The sequence below is a fragment of the Gopherus evgoodei genome, chromosome 4 (genome assembly GCF_007399415.2).
Source record: "Gopherus evgoodei ecotype Sinaloan lineage chromosome 4, rGopEvg1_v1.p, whole genome shotgun sequence".
Lineage (NCBI taxonomy): Eukaryota > Metazoa > Chordata > Testudines > Testudinidae > Gopherus > Gopherus evgoodei.
Genome location: NC_044325.1, coordinates 122,374,167 through 122,383,214, shown reverse-complemented (window position 1 = coordinate 122,383,214; position 9,048 = coordinate 122,374,167). Strand labels below are relative to the sequence as shown.

The window sequence follows — 9,048 nt, the reverse complement described above, 5'->3', positions numbered from 1 at the left end:
CTGGAGCTAGGGTTAGGGGTCCTAAGGGTAGGGCTCCTGGAGCTAGGCTTAGGGTTCCTGTAGGTATGGCCCATGGAGCTGGTTAGGGTTTCTATGGGTAGGGTCCCTGGAGCTAGAGTTAGGGGTCCTCTGGGTAGGGCCTTTGGAGCTAGGTTTAGGAATCCCATGGATAGGGTCCCTGTAGCTAGAATTAGGGGTCCTAAGAGTAGGGCCTCTGTAGCTAGGGTTAGGGTTCCCATGGGTCATGGCCCATGGAGGTAGGGTTAGGGTTCCTATTGGTATGGCCCTTAGAGCTAGGTTTAGAGATCCTATGGGTAGGGTCCCTGTAGCTAGAATTAGGGGTCCTAAGGGTAGGGCCTCTGGAGCTAGGGTTAGGGTTCCCATGGGTAGGGTCCTTCGACTAGGGTTAGGGTTCCTATGGGTAGGGCCCGTGGGGCTAGCGTTTGGGTTCCCATGGGTAGGGCCCTTGAAGCTAGGGTTAGGGATTGAATGGGTAGGGTCCTTGGAGCTAGGGATAGGGTTCCTATGGGCAGGGCCCTTGCAGCTATGGTTAGGGTTCCTATGGGTAGGGCACATGGAGCTAGGGTTAGGGTTTCCATGGGTAAGGCACGTCGAACTAGCGTTAGGATTCCCATGGGTAGGGTACCTGGATCTAAGGTGAGGGTTCCTATCATTATGGCCCATTGAGCTAGGATTAAGGTTTCTAAGGGATGGGCATGTGGAACTTGGGTTAGGGTTCCTATGGGTGGGGCCGTGGAGCTAGGGTTAGTGTTCCTATGGGTTGGACCCATGGAACTAGGGTTAGGCTTCCTATGGATAGGGCCCGTGGAGCTAGGATCAGGGGTCCTATGGGTAAGGCCCTTTGAGCTAGCGTTAGGGTTCCTATGGGTAGAGCCCTTGGAGCTAGTGTTAGGGTTCCTATGGTAGGGCCTTTAGAACTAGGGTTATGGTTCCTATGTGTAGGTCTCTTGGAGCTAGGGTTAGGGTTCCTATGGTTAGGACCTATGAAGATAGGGTTAGGATTGCTATGGGTAGGGCCCTTGGAGCTAGTGTTAGGTTTCCCAAGTGCAGGGCAGCTGGAGCTAGGGTTAGGGTTCCCATGGTAGGGCCCGTGGAGCTAGATTTAGGTTTCCTATGTGTAGGACCCATTTAGCTAGGGTTAGAGTTCCCATGGGTAGGGCTGTTGTCGCCAGAGTTATGGTTCCCACCGGTAGGGCCCTTGGAGCTAGGGATAGGGTTCCTATGGATAGGGCCTTTTGGCCTAGGGTTAGGGTTCTATGTGTAGGGCACCTGGAGCTAACTTTTGGGTTCCCATGGGTAGGGCCCGTGGAGCTAGCGTTAGGTTTCCCATGGGTAGGGCCCGTGTAGCTATGGTTAGTGTTCCCATGGTAGGACCCATGGAGCTAGGTATAGGGTTACTATGGGTAGGACCCCTGAAGCTAGGGTTAGGGTTCCTACGGGTAGGTCCCCTGCAGCTAGGGTTAGGGGTCCTATGTGTAAGGCACCTGGAGCTAAGGGTAGGGGTCCTATGGGTGGGGCCCCTGGAGCTAGGGTTAGAGTTCCTATGGGTAGGCCTCCTGGAGCTAGGGTTATGGTTCCTATGGGTAGGGCTCTTGCAGCTAGGGTTGGGGTTCCTACTGGTAGGGCTCGTGGAGCTAGGGTCAGGGTTCCTATGGGTAGGTCTCTTAGAGCTCGCGTTACGGTTACTATGAGTAGGGCCTTGGAGCTAGCGTTAGAGTTCCTATGGGTTGGGCCCTTGGAACTTGGGATAGGGTTCCTATGGGTAGGGCCCTTCGAGCTAGAGTTGAGGTTCCTATGGGTAGGGCAATTGGAGGTAGGGTTAGGGTTCCCATGTGTAGGGCAGCTGGAACTAGGGTGTAGTGGGGCACCGTGCCTCCCAGCTACACCTGAGAGGGCCGAGCCCCTGCAGCCTCCAGTGTGGGTGGAGCCTCCACCGCCCATTCGCGCCCCCCGGAAGTCCAGGGGCGGAACAGGAAGAATAAAAGCACAGCCCTGGCGCTCACTTGGAGGCTGGCTGCCAAAGAGACCAGATGCTGGTGACTGAGCTCCTGCCCAGCCTGAACTTCCCCGTGCCCAGTATCCTGAGGAACCCATGGTCTGGGACCCACTGGAAGACACTGGCGAAACACAGGTACCCAGAGAGGGGGAGGTCGGAAGTGGCCCGGGGGTAGATGACCTGGGTTTGGCTTCCGAAGAGCCTGAACCAATGTCAGTGTGTTGCGGCCAGGATCCCCACTGACAGCAATGAGTCTTGGCTGCTGCTAGGGCCTCGGGCCGGAACGCAGTGGAGTGGGAGGGCCTGCATTCCTCCTGCCACCCATCCAAGGATGGCAGACTCCCCATCTCGCTGGCCTGAGGAGGCCGTTATCATCGACCAAGAGACTAATTGTTTGCTCAGCCCCTGCTGAGGGGCTTGAGCTCTGAACCGCATATTGCCCCGCCCTGACCCAGGGCCTGGGCTCAGAGACTATTTGTTTGCTCAGCCCCTCCTGAAGGGCCTGAGCTCTAAACTGCTGATTGCCCCGCCCTGACCCAGGGCCTGGGCTCAGAGACTATTTGTTTGTTTAACCCCTGCTGAAGGGCCGGAACCCGGAACTCTTTGCCGCCTGTAGTGGGGCGCCCTGGCTCCCAGCTGCGCCTGAGAGGGCCGAGCCCCAACACTGGACAGTTACACTTGGTGCCTTCTCTGAGGAGCTCCACCCAGGATGTGGGCGCGGGCTCTCAACGCCGGTGAGAAGGAGGCTGGGGGGGAAAGACTCCCCTCCTGAGAGATGGATCTTTCCCAGCTCCTTGCACTCGTGACCGAGACTCAAGAGCGACAGCAGGTGGCCCAGTCGCAGCAGTGGCAGGAGCAGCAGGCCGCCCATCTCCAACAACAACAACAACTTGTGGAGCAGCTGGGAACCCAGCAGCACCAGCTGCTCCAGGAGCTGATCACCCAACATCAGGAGTTCCAATGCCAATGCCTCCAGCACCTCGCGGCAGCTCGGTCCGCGCCAGAGGGAGTCCAGCCAGGGGGCATGGAAGTAGGGGGGCAGCCTAGTCCCCCGATCCGGCTGACGAAGATGGGCCTCGGCGACGACCCCGAAGCATTCCTCGTCACGTTAGAGCGGGTGGCGGTCGTTGCAGAGTGGGCCCATGATCAGTGGGCTGCCATCCTGGCCCCCTACCTGACAGGGACTGCCCAGGCGGTCTATCGCGGCCTGTCTGCAGAGGCAGCCCAGGATTACGGCTAGGTGAAGGCCACGGTCCTAGACCCCCTATATGTGAGTCCGGAGACATTCCGACAGCGATTTAGGAGCCTGGCCTACTGCGCCGGGGCCCGGCCCCGTATGGTGGCCCAGGAACTCCGCGAGACCTGTAAGCACTGGTTGCAGCCAGAATGCCGGACGACAGAGGAGCTAATGGAGCAAGTGGTGCTCGAACAGATCACCCACATCCTTCCCCCACGGGGAAGGGCCTGCGTCCTCCACTATTGGACTACGACCCTGTCCGCCGCCGTCTCACGGATGGAGGACGTCCTCGCAGCCGAAGTACCGGTGGGCCCTACCCATGGGAACCCTCACTCTAGCTCCACGGGCCCTACACATGGGAACCCTCACCCTAGCTCCACAGCCCCACCCCATAGGACCCCTGACCCTAGCTCCAGGGGCCCTGCCCATGGGACCCCTAACCCTATCCCTAGCTCCAGGGGCCCTGCCCATGGGATCCCTAACCCTATCCCTAGCTCCAGGGGCCCTGCCTATGGGACCCCTAACCCTATCCCTAGCTCCAGGGGCCCCTCCCATAGGACCCCTAATCCTATCCGTAGCTCCACGGGCCGTCCCCATAGGAACCCTCACCCTAGCTCGACGGGCCCTCCCCATGGGACCCCTAACGCTAGCTCCAAGGGCCCTGCCCATGGGGCCCCTGACCCTGGCTCCAGGGGCCCTGCCCATAGTACCTGTAACGCTTGCCCCAGGGGCCCTGCCCATGGGACCCCTAATGCTAGCCTCGGACCCTGCCCATACGAACATTCTCTCTCGCTCCAAGGGCCCTTCCCATGAGAACTCTAACCCTAGCTCCACGGGCCCTACCCATAGCAACCCTCTCCCTAGCTCTAGGTGCCCTACCGAAGGGACCCCTATCCCTCGCTCCATGGGCCCTGCCCATGGGACCCCTCGCTCCACGGGCCCTGCCCATGGGACCCCTAATCCTAGCTCCACGGGCCCTGCCCATGGAAACCCTATTCCTAGCTCCACGGGCCCTACCCATAGCAACCCTCACCCTAGCTCTAGGTGCCCTGCCCATGGGAACCGTATCCCTCGCTCCATGGGCCCCGCCGATGAGAACCTTAATCCTAGCTCCATGGGCCTTACCCATGGGAACCCTAATCCTAGCTCCATGGGCCCAGCCCATGGGAACCCTAATCCTAGCTCCACGGGCCCAGACCATGGGAACGCTAACACTACCCCAGGGGCCCTGCCCAGGGGACCCGTAACGCTTGCCCCAGGGGCCCTGTCCAGGGGACCCGTAACACTCGCTCCAGGGGCCCTGCCCAGGAGACCTATAACGCTCGCTCCAGGGGCCCTACCCATACGAACCATATCCCTCGCTCCAGGGGCCCTGCCCATACGAACCCTATCCCTCGCTCCAGGGGCCCTGCCCATGGGACCCCTGACCCTGGCTCCAGGAGTCCTACCCATGGAACCCCTAACGCTAGTTCCACGGGCCTTACCCATAGGACCCCGGACCCTAGCTCCAGGGGCCCTGCCCATGGGACCCTTAACCCTAGACCCTGGGGCCCTGCCCAGGGGACCCTTAACCCTAGCCCCTGGGGCCCTGCCCATGGGGACGCTAACCCTAGCCCCTGGGACCCTACCCATAGGACCCTGGACCCCTAGCTCCATGTGCCCTGCCCATGGGATGCCTAACGCTAGCCCCTGGGGCCCTGCCCATGGGACCCCTGATGCTAGCTCCCAGGGCCCTGCGCTTGGGACCCCTAACACTAGCTCCCCGGGCCCTGCGCTTGGGACCGCGAATGCTAGCCTCTGGGGCCCTGCCCATGGGACCCCGGACCCTGGCTCCAGGGGCCCTGCCCATGGGACCCCGGACCCTGGCTCCAGGGGCCCTGCCCGCGGGAACCCTAACGCTAACTCCAGGGGCCTTGCCCGTGGGAATGCTCACCCTAGCCTCTGGGGCCCTACCCGTGGGAACGCTAACCCTAGCTCCAGAGGCCCTACCCGTGGGAACGCTAACCCTAGCTCCACGGGCCTTACCCATAGAACCCCAGAATCTAGCTCCAGGGGCCATGCCCAATGGACCCCTAATGCTAGCCCCAGGGGCCCTGCCCATGGGAACGCGAACACTAGCCCCAGGGGCCCTGCTGATGGGAACGCGAACGCTAGCCCCTGGGGCCCTACCCATGGGAATGGTAAACCTAGCTCCAGGGTCCCTACCCATGGGAGCACTAACCCTAGCTCCATGGGCCTTTCCTATAGGACCCCACACCCCTAGCTCCAGGCACCCTGCCCGTGGGACCCCTGACTCTGGCTCCAGGGGCCCTGCCTGTGGGACCCCTGACTCTGGCTCCAGGGGCCCTGCCTGTGGGACCCCTAACGCTAGCTTCAGGGGCCCTGCCCATGGGAACGCTAACTCTAGCCTCTGGGACCCTACCCCTGGAACGCTAACCCTTCCTCCACGGGCCTTACCCATAGGACCCCAGACCCTAGCTCCAGGGGCTGTGCCCAAAGGTTCTGTAACGCTAGCCCCTGGGGCCCTGGCCGTGGGAACACGAACGCTAGCCCCTGGGGCCCTGGCCATGGGAACGCAAACGCTAGCCCCTGGGGCCCTGGCCATGGGACCCCTAACGCTAGCCCTGCCCATGGGACCCCTGACCCCTATCTCCAGGGGCCCTGCCCATGGGACCCCTAGCGCTAGCTCCAGGGGCCCTGCCCATGGGACCCCTTAACCCTAGCCCCTGGGGCCCTACCCATGGGAATGCTAACCCTAGCTCCAGAGGCCCTACCCATAGGCCCTATCTCCAAGGGACCTACCTATGAGACCCCTAACCCTAGCTCCATGTGCCCTGCCCATGGGACCCCTAACCCTAACCCCTTGGACCCTACCCATGGGAACCCTAATGCTAGCTCCAGGGTCCCTACCCATGGGAACCCTAACGCTAGCGCAAGGATCCCTAACCCATAGGACCCAGAACCCTAGCTCCAAGATCCCTGCCCATAGAACCCCTAACGCTAGCTCCATGGGCCCTACCCATAGGAATCCTAACCCTAGCTCCCCGGGACCTACACATGAGACTGCTAACCCTAGCTCCAAGAGCCCTACCCATAGGAAATCTAACCCTAGCTCCACGGCCACACCCATAGGACCACTGACCCTAGCTCCAGGGGCCCTGTCATTAGGACCCCTGACCCTAGCTCCCAGGGCCCTGCCATTAGGACCCCTAAGCCTAGCTCCAGGGGTCAGCCCATAGGACCCCTAACCCTCGTTCCAGTGGCTCTGCCCATAGGACTGCTAACCCTAGCTCCTGGGGCCCTACCCATAGGAACCCTAACCCTAGCTCCACTGCCCTACCCATGGGAACCCTAATGCTAGCTCCAGGGGCCCTACCCATGGGAACCCTAATGCTAGCCCCAAAGGCACTACCTGTGGGAACTCTAACCCCAGCCCCTGGGGCCCTACCTATGGGAACGCTAACCCTAGCTGCAGGGGCCCTACCCATAGGAACCCTAACCATAGCTCCACGGGCATACCCATGGGACCCCTAACGCTAGCTCCACATGCTCTGCCCATGGGACCCTTAACCCCATCTCCAGGGGCCCTGCCTATGGGACCCTTAACCCTAACTCTAGGGGCCCTGCTGATGGGACCCTGAACCGTATTCCAGGGGCCCTGGGCATAGGACCGCTATCCCTAGCTCCAGGGGCCCTACGCAAAAGACCCCTAACTCTAGTTCCAGGGGCCCTACCTGAATGATCCCTATCCCTAGCTGCAGGGGTCCCACTCATACGACCCCTATCCCTAGCTCCTGGGGCCCTGCCCATAGGACCCCTAATGGTAGCTGCTGGGGCCCTGCCCATAGGACCCCTGACCATAACTCCAGGGCCCTGTCCATAAGACCCCATGCCTAGCTCTAGGTGCTGTGCCCATAGGACCCCTATCCCTAGCTCCAAGTGCCCTGCCCATAGGATACCAAAACCTAGTTCCAGGCACCCTGCCCATAAGACCCCTATCCCTAGCTCCAGGGCCCTACGCATAGACCCCTAACCCTGGCTCCAGGGGCCCTTCCCGTAGAACCCCTAACCCTAGCTCCAGGGCCCCTGCCCATAGGACCCCTAACCCTAGCTAGATGGGCGCTGACCATAGGACCCCTAAGCCTGGCTCCAGGGGCCCTACGCATAGACTCCTATCCCTAGCTACAGGTGCTCTGCTCATAGGACCCCTAACCCTAGCTCCAGGGGCCCTGCCCATTGGACCGCTATCCCTAGCTCCAGGGGTCCTACGCTTAAGACCCCTAACTCTAGTTCCAGGAGCCCTGCCCATAAAGCCCCTATCCCTAGCTCCAGGGGCCCTACCCGTAGGATCGCTTAACCTAGCTCCAGGGGCCCCGCCCATTGGACCGTGATGCCTAGTTCCAGGTGCCCTGCCCATATGACCCCTAACCCTGGCTCCAGGGGACCTACACATAGACCCCTAAGTCTGGCTCTAGGGGCCCTGCACATAGGACCCCTAACCCTGGCTCCAGGTTCCCTACACATAGAGCCCTATCCCTAGCTACAGGAGCTCTACCCATATGACCCCTAACCTTAGCTCCAGGGGCCCTACCCAAAGGACAGATAACCCTAGGTAGAGAGGCCCTACCCATGGGACCCCTATCCCTAGTCCAGGGGCCCTACCCATTGAAAACCTAACACTAGCTTCAGGGGCCCTGCCAATAGGATTCCTAACCCTAGCTCCAAAGTCCCTACCCATAGGAAACATAACCCTTGCTCCATGGCCACACCCATAGGACCCCTAACCCTAGCTCCAGGGGCCCTGGCCATCGGACCCCTAACCCTAGATAGAGTTGCGCTGCCCATAAAACCCCTAACCCTGTCTCCAGGTTCCCTATGGAGGAGCTCTACCCGTATGACCCCTAACCTTAGCTCCAGGGGCCCTGCCCATAGGACAGGTAACCCTAGGTAGAGACCCTGCCCCTGGGACCCCTATCCCTAGCTCCAGGGGCCCTGCCCATAGGACCGCTATCCCTACTACCAGGGCCCCTGCCCATAGGACCCCTATCTCTAGCTCCAGGGGCCCTACGCATAGTACCGCTATCCCTAGCTACAGGGGACCTACCTGTGGCATTGCTAACCCTAACTCTAGGGGCCCTATCCCGATGATCCCTAATCCTGGCTCCAGGGGCCCTGCCCATAGGACCCCGAATCCTACATGCAGGGGCCCTGCCCATAGGACCCGTAACCCTAGATCCATAGGCCTGGCCCGTAGGACCCCTCACCCTGACTCCAGGGGCCCGCCCTGTGGGTCCCCTCCCCCTAGCTCCAGGGGCCTGCCCCGTGGGTCCCCTAACCCTAGCTCTGGGGGCCCGATCCGTTTGTCCCCTAACCCTAGCTCCAGGGGCCCTGCCCATAGGACCCCTATTGCTAGCTCCAGGGACCCTGCCTATAGGACCCCTAACCCCAGCTCTAGCGGCTCTGCCATTAGGACCCCTATCCATAGCTCCAGGGGCCCTACTCATAGGACCCCTAAACCTAGCTGCAGGGGCCCTGCCCATAGGACCTCTAAACATAGCTCCAAGGGCTCTGCCCATAGGACCCTTAACCCTAGCTCTAGGGGCCGTGCCCATAGGGTCACTAACCATAGCTGCAGGGTCTCTGCCCGTAGGACCCCTAATCCTAACTCCAGGGGCCCTGCCCAGAGGACCCCTACCTCTAGGTCCAGGGGCCCTACCCATAGGACTCCTAACCCTAGCTCTAGGGGCCATGCCCATAAGACCCCTAACCCTACCTGCAGGGGCTCTGCCCATAG

The 9,048-nt window shown here is 61.2% G+C and overlaps 1 pseudogene; it reads left to right on the top strand.

Annotated features, from left to right (window-relative positions):
• Positions 1-3,403: 3,403 nt before the first annotated feature.
• Positions 3,404-9,048, top strand: part of LOC115651212 — a 67,450-nt pseudogene continuing 61,805 nt past the window's right edge.